General features: G+C 45.7%; 8 non-coding genes across 8 annotated transcripts; 4 read left to right on the top strand and 4 right to left on the bottom strand.

The window, feature by feature from the left end:
• The first annotated feature begins 929 nt into the window (after window positions 1-929).
• trnap-ugg lies at window positions 930-1,019 on the top strand. Its single transcript is given in 2 exon segments — window positions 930-965; window positions 984-1,019. It is a non-coding gene; the product is annotated as a tRNA-Pro (tRNA).
• A 1,049-nt stretch (window positions 1,020-2,068) lies between these two features.
• Window positions 2,069-2,141, bottom strand: trnav-cac. The gene has a single exon. It is a non-coding gene; the product is annotated as a tRNA-Val (tRNA).
• A 1,239-nt stretch (window positions 2,142-3,380) lies between these two features.
• On the top strand, window positions 3,381-3,470 carry trnap-ugg. The gene is given in 2 exon segments: window positions 3,381-3,416; window positions 3,435-3,470. It is a non-coding gene; the product is annotated as a tRNA-Pro (tRNA).
• A 1,050-nt stretch (window positions 3,471-4,520) lies between these two features.
• Window positions 4,521-4,593, bottom strand: trnav-cac. Its single transcript has one exon. It is a non-coding gene; the product is annotated as a tRNA-Val (tRNA).
• A 1,238-nt stretch (window positions 4,594-5,831) lies between these two features.
• Window positions 5,832-5,921, top strand: trnap-ugg. The gene is given in 2 exon segments: window positions 5,832-5,867; window positions 5,886-5,921. It is a non-coding gene; the product is annotated as a tRNA-Pro (tRNA).
• Window positions 5,922-6,958: 1,037 nt separating this feature from the next.
• Window positions 6,959-7,031, bottom strand: trnav-cac. Its single transcript has one exon. It is a non-coding gene; the product is annotated as a tRNA-Val (tRNA).
• Window positions 7,032-9,400: 2,369 nt separating this feature from the next.
• Window positions 9,401-9,473, bottom strand: trnav-cac. The gene has a single exon. It is a non-coding gene; the product is annotated as a tRNA-Val (tRNA).
• A 2,340-nt stretch (window positions 9,474-11,813) lies between these two features.
• On the top strand, window positions 11,814-11,886 carry trnav-uac. The gene has a single exon. It is a non-coding gene; the product is annotated as a tRNA-Val (tRNA).
• The last annotated feature ends 801 nt before the right edge of the window (window positions 11,887-12,687 follow it).

Genomic DNA, 12,687 nt, shown 5'->3' with positions numbered 1-12,687 from the left:
ATTGTTTGCGATGCTGACGGCGGGGTTGATTTACATTGGCCCACTCTGAAAAAGATTTCTCAGGACTCGGAATGTTTACGTCGTTTCTCTCCCCACAGATGATGCTCGAGAGAGAGAGAGAGAGAGAGAGAGAGACAGTGTCTGAGCTGGAGTGCGTTTGGATAAAATTGATGCTCCAGATCTGTGTTAACCACAGGGACGTGACCCATCTAATCCACAGAGCCAAAGTGGAGAATTGAACTGACTGTGGAGCTGGATCTTAACGCTGACCTCCCGGACCTCGGCGTCGTGAAATGTTCCAAAGAAGCTCAACAGCCACTCGAGGAACAGCAGCGCATCTTTCCACTGTGCTCAATACAGCTTTCACACTCAGTGTGTGTTCAGTAGTTTCACACTGTAAATGCTGCACCCATTTTGTGTGTCCTTCCATCGCAGATTTGGGATTCAATCTTGTTTCCACTTGTTCTTTGTGTCCGGGCGGTAGTTGTTGATCAATATGCCATCGATAGCTCCTCCAGACATATCTTTTGTTTCTTTGTTTCCTCCATTGCGCTAACAGAGAGCTGGCACAGACACGGGGGCCGGAATGGCCTCATACTGTGGTGTCATTATTCTCTGATTCGATGCTAACCTAACTCTGTGGCCAGGGTCCCAAGGCCTCTTCTCATTTAATCTCTCCTGACTTGCCCCCCATTAGAGCCCTTTCCTGTTGTTCTGTTTCCTCCCTCCGGTAATTCACTTGGTTAAGACGTACCACATTTCTAACCTGTCCCGGTTTTAATGAAAGGTGATGGTGAAAGACGAACTTTGTTGTCCTGTCGACAAATGCCGTCCTGACTACCTGAGATGTTGCAGTACTTTTGGCGTTCTCCGCAGATGTTAGATTGATTTTCGATGGCAATGACAGTATGCTTTGACTCTTTTTGCGGGGCTCGTTGGTCTAGGGGTATGATTCTCGCTTTGGGTGTGTCGCTGTCGGAATTTGCGAGAGGTCCCGGGTTCAAATCCCGGACGAGCCCTTCGATGAGGTTTTCCCGTTGGTCAAACCGCATGTTTTCTTCATTTCTTTGCAGCGTCGACGGCGGGATTCATTCACATTCGGGTTTGTTTTGAGAAGCTGAGCTCAAGCTGCGTGGAACCAATACGTTCCCGAGAAGTTTGTCTCTGGGTGGGCATTCACATTTCTATTGACTAATTCTGGTGGACTCAGACAGCTCTTGTCCCTTTCATTTTATCAGTTCAACACTTCAGACTGTGAACTCTCACTTCCCCCTTCACCACATGTTTTTTCCATCAACTTATCATCCCTTCCATTGATATGTTTTACCCTCAGCATCGCCCACCTCCCACCAGCCCATACCATCCTACTTCAGCAATCAGATCCCTGTTTGTAATTGTTCTCTGACACACTGCTTACCTTTGTTCTGCCATTAACACATTCTGACCGCTTGATGCGCCATCAGCACCTTTCATAGCCTTGATTAGCCTCATTTACATTCCCTTTTTCTTTCTGCCCGAGACATTTTCGTCATTTCCCACCTATTGCTAGCCCTCTATCGAGACCCAATACAGCACTCCACCACCCCCACCCTCACCCACAATCGTCTGAATCTCCAATTCCAGTTCTCCAGCTTTGACAAAGAGTCCACTTGACTGGAAACGACAGCTGCCATTTCGCTCCCCAGAGGCTGTCAGACCTGCTGAGATTATCCAGTATTTTCTGTTTTTGTTTCCGTTTGAAGCATCCGCAGTAAGTTGCATTTGTCATACATTTAGACATGTTTGAGATGGTGATTAAATATGTTCATTTGTAAATCGCTGAAACTCTGTTGTGGATGAACTCGCTGCTAATATCCGAGGTGTGCCAAGATATGAAAATTCTTCACCTCTCATTGCCTGCCGAAAATTCAGTGCTTGGGCCTTAATGTTCAATTCAGTGTAGTGGCTCGTGTGAGACGAAATTTCATAGTCCTGGAACACACGAGATTCCGGCAACATTCAGGAAATAGAATTATTTTGTGCCCAATAATTGTGCAAACTTTTCTCACACGAAATGCTAAATGTTCGATGTTTCTGCCCGGTTTCGAACCGGGGACCTTTCGCGTGTGAGGCGAATGTGATAACCACTACACTACAGAAACCGCTGGCAATCAATGGACGTGCGGAATGTACAACCTCACTGTGTTGCTGCAGATTCTGATGGTCTGTTTGAGAGGCCAGGTCCCTTGTTGCAAGCGACAGCTGTGTCTGAAATTAACAGATGTCTCAACATATAAAGCCGTGAGATGTAGAAATTATATCGAAATTAACATAAGTTATATTTTGCTGAATGTCGGTCTTAAATTTGTGCTCTTTGGTCTCGAGGTCTGGTTCTCGTTTAAGGATTTTCAATCAATGCCTATGGGAGTGGTCGTGGGTTTAAATCCAGGACAGGCTCTTTACTCCAGGTCAGAGATTACTGAATTGTTTGCGATGCTGACGGCAGGGTTGATTTACATTGGCCCACTCTGAAAAAGATTTCTCAGGACTCGGAATGTTTACGTCGTTTCTCTCCCCACAGATGATGCTAGAGAGAGAGAGAGAGAGACAGTGTCTGAGCTGGAGTGCGTTTGGATAAAATTGATGCTCCAGATCTGTGTTAACCACAGGGACGTGACCCATCTAATCCACAGAGCCAAAGTGGAGAATTAAACTGACTGGAGAGCTGGATCTTAACGCTGACCTCCCGGACCTCGGCGTCGTGAAATGTTCCAAAGAAGCTCAACAGCCACTCGAGGAACAGCAGCGCATCTTTCCACTGTGCTCAATACAGCTTTCACACTCAGTGTGTGTTCAGTAGTTTCACACTGTAAATGCTGCACCCATTTTGTGTGTCCTTCCATCGCAGATTTGGGATTCAATCTTGTTTCCACTTGTTCTTTGTGTCCGGGCGGTAGTTGTTGATCAATATGCCATCGATAGCTCCTCCAGACATATCTTTTGTTTCTTTGTTTCCTCCATTGCGCTAACAGAGAGCTGGCACAGACACGGGGGCCGGAATGGCCTCATACTGTGGTGTCATTATTCTCTGATTCGATGCTAACCTAACTCTGTGGCCAGGGTCCCAAGGCCTCTTCTCATTTAATCTCTCCTGACTTGCCCCCCATTAGAGCCCTTTCCTGTTGTTCTGTTTCCTCCCTCCGGTAATTCACTTGGTTAAGACGTACCACATTTCTAACCTGTCCCGGTTTTAATAAAAGGTGATGGTGAAAGACGAACTTTGTTGTCCTGTCGACAAATGCCGTCTGACTACCTGAGATGTTGCAGTACTTTTGGCGTTCTCCGCAGATGTTAGATTGATTTTCGATGGCAATGACAGTATGCTTTGACTCTTTTTGCGGGGCTCGTTGGTCTAGGGGTATGATTCTCGCTTTGGGTGTGTCGCTGTCGGAATTTGCGAGAGGTCCCGGGTTCAAATCCCGGACGAGCCCTTCGATGAGGTTTTCCCGTTGGTCAAACCGCATGTTTTCTTCATTTCTTTGCAGCGTCGACGGCGGGATTCATTCACATTCGGTTTGCTTTGAGAAGCTGAGCTCAAGCTGCGTGGAACCAATACGTTCCCGAGAAGTTTGTCTATGGGTGGGCATTCACGTTTCTATTGACTAATTCTGGTGGACTCAGACAGCTCTTTGTCCCTTTCATTTTATCAGTTCAACACCTTCAGCTGTGAACTCTCACTTCCCCCTTCACCACATGTTTTTTCCATCAACTTATCATCCCTTCCATTGATATGTTTTACCCTCAGCATCGCCCACCTCCCACCAGCCCATACCATCCTACTTCAGCAATCAGATCCCTGTTTGTAATTGTTCTCTGACACACTGCTTACCTTTGTTCTGCCATTAACACATTCTGACCGCTTGATGCGCCATCAGCACCTTTCATAGCCTTGATTAGCCTCATTTACATTCCCTTTTTCTTTCTGCCCGAGACATTTTCGTCATTTCCCACCTATTGCTAGCCCTCTATCGAGACCCAATACAGCACTCCACCACCCCCACCCCCCACCCACAATCGTCTGAATCTCCAATTCCAGTTCTCCAGCTTTGACAAAGAGTCCACTTGACTGGAAACGACAGCTGCCATTTCGCTCCCCAGAGGCTGTCAGACCTGCTGAGATTATCCAGTATTTTCTGTTTTTGTTTCCGTTTGAAGCATCCGCAGTAAGTTGCATTTGTCATACATTTAGACATGTTTGAGATGGTGATTAAATATGTTCATTTGTAAATCGCTGAAACTCTGTTGTGGATGAACTAGCTGCTAATATCCGAGGTGTGCCAAGATATGAAAATTCTTCACCTCTCATTGCCTGCCGAAAATTCAGTGCTTGGGCCTTAATGTTCAATTCAGTGTAGTGGCTCGTGTGAGACGAAATTTCATAGTCCTGGAACACACGAGATTCCGGCAACATTCAGGAAATAGAATTATTTTGTGCCCAATAATTGTGCAAACTTTTCTCACACGAAATGCTAAATGTTCGATGTTTCTGCCCGGTTTCGAACCGGGGACCTTTCGCGTGTGAGGCGAATGTGATAACCACTACACTACAGAAACCGCTGGCAATCAATGGACGTGCGGAATGTACAACCTCACTGTGTTGCTGCAGATTCTGATGGTCTGTTTGAGAGGCCAGGTACCTTGTTGCAAGCGACAGCTGTGTCTGAAATTAACAGATGTCTCAACATATAAAGCCGTGAGATGTAGAAATTATATCGAAATTAACATAAATTATATTTTGCTGAATGTCGGTCTTAAATTTGTGCTCTTTGGTCTCGAGGTCTGGTTCTCGTTTAAGGATTTTCAATCAATGCCTATGGGAGTGGTCGTGGGTTTAAATCCAGGACAGGCTCTTTACTCCAGGTCAGAGATTATGAATTGTTTGCGATGCTGACGGCGGGGTTGATTTACATTGGCCCACTCTGAAAAAGATTTCTCAGGACTCGGAATGTTTACGTCGTTTCTCTCCCCACAGATGATGCTCGAGAGAGAGAGAGAGAGACAGTGTCTGAGCTGGAGTGCGTTTGGATAAAATTGATGCTCCAGATCTGTGTTAACCACAGGGACGTGACCCATCTAATCCACAGAGCCAAAGTGGAGAATTGAACTGACTGGGGAGCTGGATCTTAACGCTGACCTCCCGGACCTCGGCGTCGTGAAATGTTCCAAAGAAGCTCAACAGCCACTCGAGGAACAGCAGCGCATCTTTCCACTGTGCTCAATACAGCTTTCACACTCAGTGTGTGTTCAGTAGTTTCACACTGTAAATGCTGCACCCATTTTGTGTGTCCTTCCATCGCAGATTTGGGATCCAATCTTGTTTCCACTTGTTCTTTGTGTCCGGGCGGTAGTTGTTGATCAATATGCCATCGATAGCTCCTCCAGACATATCTTTTGTTTCTTTGTTTCTTCCATTGCGCTAACAGAGAGCTGGCACAGACACGGCGGCCGGAATGGCCTCATACTGTGGTGTCATTATTCTCTGATTTGATGCTAACCTAACTCTGTGGCCAGGGTCCCAAGGCCTCTTCTCATTTAATCTCTCCTGACTTGCCCCCCATTAGAGCCCTTTCCTGTTGTTCTGTTTCCTCCCTCCGGTAATTCACTTGGTTAAGACGTACCACATTTCTAACCTGTCCCGGTTTTAATGAAAGGTGATGGTGAAAGACGAACTTTGTTGTCCTGTCGACAAATTCCGCCTGACTACCTGAGATGTTGCAGTACTTTTGGCGTTCTCCGCAGATGTTAGATTGATTTTCGATGGCAATGACAGTATGCTTTGACTCTTTTTGCGGGGCTCGTTGGTCTAGGGGTATGATTCTCGCTTTGGGTGTGTCGCTGTCGGAATTTGCGAGAGGTCCCGGGTTCAAATCCCGGACGAGCCCTTCGATGAGGTTTTCCCGTTGGTCAAACCGCATGTTTTCTTCATTTCTTTGCAGCGTCGACGGCGGGATTCATTCACATTGGGTTTGCTTTGAGAAGCTGAGCTCAAGCTGCAGTGGAACCAATACGTTCCCGAGAAGTTTGTCTATGTGTGGGCATTCACATTTCTATTGACTAATTCTGGTGGACTCAGACAGCTCTTTGTCCCTTTCATTTTATCAGTTCAACAACTTCAGACTGTGAACTCTCACTTCCCCCTCCACCACATGTTTTTTCCATCAACTTATCATTCCTTCCATTGATATGTTTTACCCTAAGCATTGCCCCCCTCCCCCCAGCCCATACCATCCTACTTCAGCAATCAGATTCATGTTTGTAATTGTTCTCTGACGCACTGCTTACCTTTGTTCTGCCATTAACACATTCTGACCGCTTGATGCACCATCAGCACCTTTCATAGCCTTGATTAGCCTCATTTACATTCCCTTTTTCTTTCTGCCCGAGACATTTTCGTCATTTCCCACCTATTGCTAGCCCTCTATCGAGACCCAATACAGCACTCCACCACCCCACCCACAATCGTCTGAATCTCCAATTCCAGTTCTCCAGCTTTGACAAAGAGTCCACTTGACTGGAAACGACAGCTCCCATTTCGCACCCCAGAGGCTGTCAGACCTGCTGAGGTTGTCCAGTATTTTCTGTTTTTGTTTCCGTTTGAAGCATCCGCAGTAAGTTGCATTTGTCATACATTAATACATGTTTGAGATGGTGATTAAATATGTTCATTTGGAAATCGCTGAAACTCTGTTGTGGATGAACTCGCTGCTAATATCCGAGCTGTGCCAAGATATGAAAATTCTTCACCTCTCATTGCCTGCCGAAAATTCAGTGCTTGGGCCTTAATGTTCAATTCAGTGTAGTGGCTCGTGTGAGACGAAAGTTCATAGTCCTGGAACACACGGGATTCCGGCAACATTCAGGAAATAGAATTATTTTGTGCCCAATAATTGTGCAAACTTTTCTCACACGAAATGCTCGATGTTTCTGCCCGGTTTCGAACCGGTGACCTTTCGCGTGTGAGGCGAATGTGATAACCACTACACTACAGAAACCGCTGGCAAGCAATGGACGTGCGGAATGTACAACCTCACTGTGTTGCTGCAGATTCTGATGGTCTGTTTGAGAGGCCAGGTACCTTGTTGCAAGCGACAGCTGTGCCTGAAATTAACAGATGTCCCAACATATAAAGCCGTGAGATGTAGAAATTATATCGAAATTAACATAAATTATATTTTGCTGAATGTCGGTCTTAAATTTGTGCTCTTTGGTCTCGAGGTCTGGTTCTCGTTTAAGGATTTTCAATCAATGCCTATGGGAGTGGTCGTGGGTTTAAATCCAGGACAGGCTCTTTACTCCAGGTCAGAGATTATGAATTGTTTGTGATGCTGACGGCAGGGTTGATTTACATTAACCCACTCTGAAAAAGATTTCTCAGGACTCGGAATGTTTACGTCGTTTCTCTCCCCACAGATGATGCTCGAGAGAGAGAGAGAGAGAGAGAGTGTCTGAGCTGGAGTGCGTTTGGATAAAATTGATGCTCCAGATCTGTGTTAACCACAGGGACGTGACCCATCTAATCCACAGAGCCAAAGTGGAGAATTGAACTGACTGGGGAGCTGGATCTTAACGCTGACCTCCCGGACCTCGGCGTCGTGAAATGTTCCAAAGAAGCTCAACAGCCACTCGAGGAACAGCAGCGCATCTTTCCACTGTGCTCAATACAGCTTTCACACTCAGTGTGTGTTCAGTAGTTTCACACTGTAAATGCTGCACCCATTTTGTGTGTCCTTCCATCGCAGATTTGGGATTCAATCTTGTTTCCACTTGTTCTTTGTGTCCGGGCGGTAGTTGTTGATCAATATGCCATCGATAGCTCCTCCAGACATATCTTTTGTTTCTTTGTTTCTTCCATTGCGCTAACAGAGAGCTGGCACAGACACGGCGGCCGGAATGGCCTCATACTGTGGTGTCATTATTCTCTGATTTGATGCTAACCTAACTCTGTGGCCAGGGTCCCAAGGCCTCTTCTCATTTAATCTCTCCTGACTTGCCCCCCATTAGAGCCCTTTCCTGTTGTTCTGTTTCCTCCCTCCGGTAATTCACTTGGTTAAGATGTATCACATTTCTAACCTGTCCCGGTTTTAATGAAAGGTGATGGTGAAAGACAAACTTTGTTGTCCTGTCGACAAATTCCGCCTGAGTCCCTGAGATGTTGCAGTACTTTTGGCGTTCTCCGCAGATGGTCGATTGGTTTTCGATGGCAATGACAGTATGGTTTGACTCTTTTTGGGTGGCTCGTTGGTCTAGGGGTATGATTCTCGCTTTGGGTGTGTCGCTGTCGGAATTTGCGAGATGTCCCGGGTTCAAACCCCGATGAGCCCTTCGATGAGGTTTTCCGTTGGTCAAGCCGCATGTTTTCTTCATTTCTTTGCGGCGGAGACAGCGGGATTCATTCACATTGGGTTTGCTTTGAGAAGCTGAGCTCAAACTGCATGGAACCAATACGTTCCCGAGAAGCTTGTCTATGTGTGGGCATTCACATTTCTATTGACTAATTCTGGTGGACTCAGACAGCTCTTTGTCCCTTTCATTTTATCAGTTCAACTAACTTCAGACTGTGAACTCTCACTTCCCCCTCCACCACATGTTTTTTCCATCAACTTATCATTCCTTCCATTGATATGTTTTACCCTAAGCATTGCCCCCCTCCCCCCAGCCCATACCATCCTACTTCAGCAATCAGATCCCTGTTTGTAATTGTTCTCTGACACACTGCTTACCTTTGTTCTGCCATTAACACATTCTGACCGCTTGATGCACCATCAGCACCTTTCATAGCCTTGATTAGCCTCATTTACATTCCCTTTTTCTTTCTGCCCGAGACATTTTCGTCATTTCCCACCTATTGCTAGCCCTCTATCGAGACCCAATACAGCACTCCACCACCCCACCCCACCACAATCGTCTGAATCTCCAATTCCAGTTCTCCAGCTTTGACAAAGAGTCCACTTGACTGGAAACGACAGCTCCCATTTCGCACCCCAGAGGCTGTCAGACCTGCTGAGGTTGTCCAGTATTTTCTGTTTTTGTTTCCGTTTGAAGCATCCGCAGTAAGTTGCATTTGTCATACATTAATACATGTTTGAGATGGTGATTAAATATGTTCATTTGGAAATCGCTGAAACTCTGTTGTGGATGAACTCGCTGCTAATATCCGAGCTGTGCCAAGATATGAAAATTCTTCACCTCTCATTGCCTGCCGAAAATTCAGTGCTTGGGCCTTAATGTTCAATTCAGTGCAGTGGCTCGTGTGAGACGAAAGTTCATAGTCCTGGAACACACGGGATTCCGGCAACATTCAGGAAATAGAATTATTTTGTGCCCAATAATTGTGCAAACTTTTCTCACACGAAATGCTCGATGTTTCTGCCCGGTTTCGAACCGGGGACTTTTCGCGTGTGAGGCGAATGTGATAACCACTACACTACAGAAACCGCTGGCAAGCAATGGACGTGCGGAATGTACAACCTCACTGTGTTGCTGCAGATTCTGATGGTCTGTTTGAGAGGCCAGATCCCTTGTTGCAAGCGACAGCTGTTTCTTAAATTAACAGATGTCTCAACATATAAAGCCGTGAGATGTAGAAATTATATCGAAATTAACATAAGTTATATTTTGCTGAATGTCGGTTTCAAATTTGTGCTCTTTGGTCTCGAGGTCTGGTTCTCGTTTAAGGATTTACAAGCAATGTCTATGGCAGTGGTCGTGGGTTTAAATCCAGGACAGGCTCTTTACTCCAGGTCAGGGATTACGAATTGTTTGCGATGCTGACGGCAGGGTTGATTTACATTAACCCACTCTGAAAAAGATTTCTCAGGACTCGGAATGTTTACGTCGTTTCTCTCCCCACAGATGATGCTCGAGAAAGAGAGACAGTGTCTGAGCTGGAGTGCGTTTGGATAAAATTGATGCTCCAGATCTGTGTTAACCACAGGGACGTGACCCATCTAATCCACAGAGCCAAAGTGGAGAATTGAACTGACTGGGGAGCTGGATCTTAACGCTGACCTCCCGGACCTCGGCGTCGTGAAATGTTCCAAAGAAGCTCAACAGCCACTCGAGGAACAGCAGCGCATCTTTCCAGTGGGCTCAATACAGCTTTCACACTCAGTGTGTGTTCAGTAGTTTCACACTGTAAATGCTGCACCCATTTTGTGTGTCCTTCCATCGCAGATTTGGGTTTCAATCTTGTTTCCACTTGTTCTTTGTGTCCGGGCGGTAGTTGTTGATCAATATGCCATGTGATTGCTCCTCCAGACATATCTTTTGTTTCTTTGTTTCTTCCATTGCGCTAACACAGAGCTGGCACAGACACGGCGGCCGGAATGGCCTCATACTGTGGTGTCATTATTCTCTGATTTGATGCCATCCTAACTCTGTGGCCAGGGTCCCAAGGCCTCTTCTCATTTAATCTTTCCTGACTTGCCCCCCATTAGAGCCCTTTCCTGTCGTTCTGTTTCCTCCCTCCGGTAATTCACTTGGTTAAGACGTTCCACATTTCTAACCTGTCCCGGTTTTTATGAAAGGTGATGGTGAAAGACGAACTTTGATGTCCTGTCGACAAATGCCGCCTGACGAATGAAATGAAAATCGCTTATTGTCACGAGTGGGCTTCAATGAAGTTACTGTGAAAAGCCCCTTGACAAAGAGTCCACTTGACTGGAAACGACAGCTGCCATTTCGCTCCCCAGAGGCTGTCAGACCTGCTGAGATTGTCCAGTATTTACTGTTTTTGTTTCCGTTTGAAGCATCCGCAGTAAGTTGCATTTGTCACACATTTAGACATGTTTGAGATGGTGATTGAATATGTTCATTTGTAAATCGCTGAAATTCTGTTGTGGATGAAGTAGCTGCTAATATCCGAGCTGTGCCAAGATATGAAAATTCTTCACCTCTCATTGCCTGCCGAAAATTCAGTGCTTGGGCCTTAATGTTCAATTCAGTGCAGTGGCTGATGTGAGACGAAATTTCATAGTCCTGGAACACACGAGATTCCGGCAACATTCAGGAAACAGAATTATTTTGTGCCCAATAATTGTGCAAACTTTTCTCACACGACATGCTAAATGTTTCCGCCCGGTTTCGAACCGGGGACGCGAATGTGATAACCACTACACTACAGAAACCGCTGGCAATCAATGGACGTGCGGAATGTACAACCTCACTGTGTTGCTGCAGATTCTGATGGTCTGTTTGAGAGGCCAGGTCATTTGTTGCAAGCGACAGCTGTGTCTGAAATTAACAGATGGTTCAAACATATAAAGCCGTGAGATGTCGAAATTATATCGAAATTAACATAAGTTATATTTTGCTTAATGTCGGTCTTAAATTTGTGCTCTTTGGTCTCGAGGTCTGGTTCTCGTTTAGGGATTTTCAATCAATGCCTATGGGAGTGGTCGTGGGTTTAAATCCAGGACAGGCTCTTTACTCCAGGTCAGAGATTACGAATTGTTTGCGGTGCTGACGGCGGGGTTGATTTACATTGGCCCACTCTGAAAAAGGTTTCAAAATTAAAGTCGGTTGCTTTTTTCTGTAGGATGTAAGAATGCTGCATTAATAATAGAAGAGAGCATTCGGCCGTTAGAGATTTGCTGAACAAATTCTTCAGTTCAATATAGGTTCTTCTACTGGCTTGTAAGTTTAGACATCTGTTTTAAAGAAATAGACGTGTTCTTGTAAGAAGTGACATGGCCTCTCAGCCGAACCATGCGAAGCTGCAACAAGGCAATTGAGTTGACGGTGACACAGGTCCGTCGGAGTCTGCGTTGCCAGATGTTTCTGTAGTGTGGTGGTTATCACATTCGCTTTACACGCGAATGGTCCCCGGTTCGAAACCGGGCAGAGACATCTGGTGTTTCCAGTTTAGTCTGTTGCTAAATATTACCTCAATATCGTAACTGGTCTTCATCATCGAGGAATAGCAAAAGCCTATAACTTCTGTGGGCCAGTGGCGCAATGGATAACGCGTCTAACTACGAAACAGGAGATTCCAAGTTCGACTGCTGGCTCGCAGTTCCTAGTTTTGGCGTCCCCTTTAGTTCAGTGGGTTGGACAGCTGGTTCCCGATGCAGAGCAAAGTGAGCAGGGCATCATCAATTCTCGTTTCAGCTTATGAAAGCCTCTCAATTTAACTTCAAGCAAAACATAACTTATCTCCAGTTCAGCAAAGTTCAATATCTGATCCTTTGATAAATTGAGACATCAGTTTTAAAGAAACGGCTTCTTGCAATAAGTTACATGGCCTCTCAGCGGAACCATTAGAAGCTGCAACATTGAGGTTCAACATTGCACACGGCCGCTGAATGCGACGCTCACATCAGTTTCTGTCGTGCCGTGGTCATCACATTCGCCAAACACGCGAAAGGTTCCCGGTTCGAAACCGGGCATTTTGTGTGATGAATGTTTACACAAAATACGTTTCGTCCTCAATCTCGCACGTTCGAGGAACATGAGATTTGGTCTCTCATGAGGTATTAAAATTCCTGCAACAAAGTCAGAAATGCTGAATTTTCAAGACGCCAGGGGAAGAAAAACCTTTCCTATTTTGCCGCGATTCGGATATTAGCAGTTTGTTCATCCACCACAGAATCTATTGGATTTACAGATGCAGATGAACATATTTAATCTCCATTTCAAACATGCCTAAAT

Source organism: Scyliorhinus canicula, unplaced genomic scaffold (genome assembly GCF_902713615.1).
Source record: "Scyliorhinus canicula unplaced genomic scaffold, sScyCan1.1, whole genome shotgun sequence".
NCBI lineage: Eukaryota > Metazoa > Chordata > Chondrichthyes > Carcharhiniformes > Scyliorhinidae > Scyliorhinus > Scyliorhinus canicula.
The sequence above is the reverse complement of the archived record's forward strand: the minus strand, read 5'-3'. Positions and strand labels throughout refer to the sequence as shown.